This window comes from Hippocampus comes, unplaced genomic scaffold, assembly GCF_001891065.2.
Source record: "Hippocampus comes isolate QL1 unplaced genomic scaffold, H_comes_QL1_v1.1 scaffold123, whole genome shotgun sequence".
NCBI lineage: Eukaryota > Metazoa > Chordata > Actinopteri > Syngnathiformes > Syngnathidae > Hippocampus > Hippocampus comes.
In genome coordinates, this window is record NW_017804997.1 from 1313654 (window position 1) to 1315432 (window position 1779).

A 1779-nucleotide genomic window follows, 5' to 3' on the forward strand; every position below is an offset into this window, starting at 1 on the left:
GAAATCAGAACTCGAACAAAGAAAGAGGGAGTACGGCGTATGCAAGAATGCACTGGAGCTGATGGTTGCACTCCTACAGGTCGATACAGATCATTTTTTGAATTGAATTTTCGAGTCATACGCATGTCATATTAATGTCTGTTTGGCCTCAAGGAGATTGATATGCCGCCATCGCTATTGATCGATCAAAACGGTATCTGGTAGAAACGTTGTATTTAGATCTCATGAGGAAAACCCCAATTTCATGGTCAGTTTGTCATTTTTATTTCTTGCTTGTTTTGTTTTTGGTTGATACTTTCTCTTAAGCAGTAGCAGGTTTTGTGTTCTTTAGATAAATGAGGGATGGATTTAAGTGGTCTTTTTTGAGCGTCGGGGATACGTAAATTTCCATTCGGTCATGGTTGAGATTACCGAAAGAAAGAAAGAGGTAAGTGGAAGTGAACTGAATTGGACCTCCTGTTGAACAGGTGGGACAGGCGGAACAAACCAATTCCAGAATGTTCCATGAAAGAGGAGGGAGGGGTGTGTGGGAAGGGTGCCACACACTGCCGCTTTATCATTTGCATTTGTGTGTGTGCGTGCGTGTGGGTGTGTGTGTGTGTATGTGTGTGTGTGTGTGTGTGTGTGTGTGTGTGTGTGTGTGTGTGTGTGTGTGTGTGTGTGTGTGTGTGTGTGTGTGTCATATGGTATGGCTTCAAACTTTCTCAAAAGGTTACACGTAGTATCAACCAAGAACAAGATTGAATATTTGCTGAAAGTAACCGAGTGACTGTTATGTTATAAAAAAAGAATGACTCTGTAAAGACTTGTTTTTTTTTCTTTTGTGGTCGCAGCATCATTTTGCAACTTCTTCCCTGAGAATTCAAGATGTTCAAACACAGCTGGAGTTGTTTCAGAATATTTTTCATCTCCAGCTTCCCTCCCTGGATGGATTTTTTCATAATGTGTACAAGTCTCTTGAGTTTAGGTAAGACCACCGAAATAATGAGAACATTTCTTCACATATGACTATGTACCTGGAATGTGTTGTTGACTGTGGTGGTGGGGAACAAAGCCTGCTTTCAGAACATAATTAAGCAGCACAAGCGCAGTGTAAGCCTCAGTGGTATAAAGCTACCTTGTTTGTTACCATGGCGCTGAGGTTTGTCCAATCAAGACAAAAGAATATTCCTCGTGGCGGCTGCTTCTCTTATTTTCCTGGGACTTGAGCTGATGCATATTTTTCTTTTTTAATGTGACCCTGTGAGACTGCACTCAAAATCATTTGAAAAGCTGCCGAAAATTTCAATGCTCATTCCATTTATGCTTTTGCTGGATGAAGATCAAATGAATTGCACAACTTATGAACTAGTAGGGTAGCAAGCTGGCTAGTTAGGTAGCAAGCAATTCAACAAGCCAACTAACTGACACAAAAACTCGCTATCTTGCAGAATATTATTGCATCGACGGTACATGTTTGATTTAAGCTTTTCTTTTCAAAGAAATGAGAAGTACTCAAGGATTGCAAGTGTCAGGAAATTTGTTGTAATTATGAACTCAAACCACGCCCCCACTTAAGGGGAATGGTAAGAGTCTGTCAGAATCCCCCTCTTCTTCCCCATTGTTTTCTTTTCACATCTTAAGATATCGGGGCGCTTAACAACGACCCACCAGGCTTCCCGTTCTGTCTCCCCCTGTTGGTCATCGTTTTCTTTATGGTGCTCTGGACGGGTTGTAACTGGGAAAGTAAAGTCCTTGTGTGTGTGTGTGTGTGTGTGTGTGTGTGTGTGTGTGTGTGTG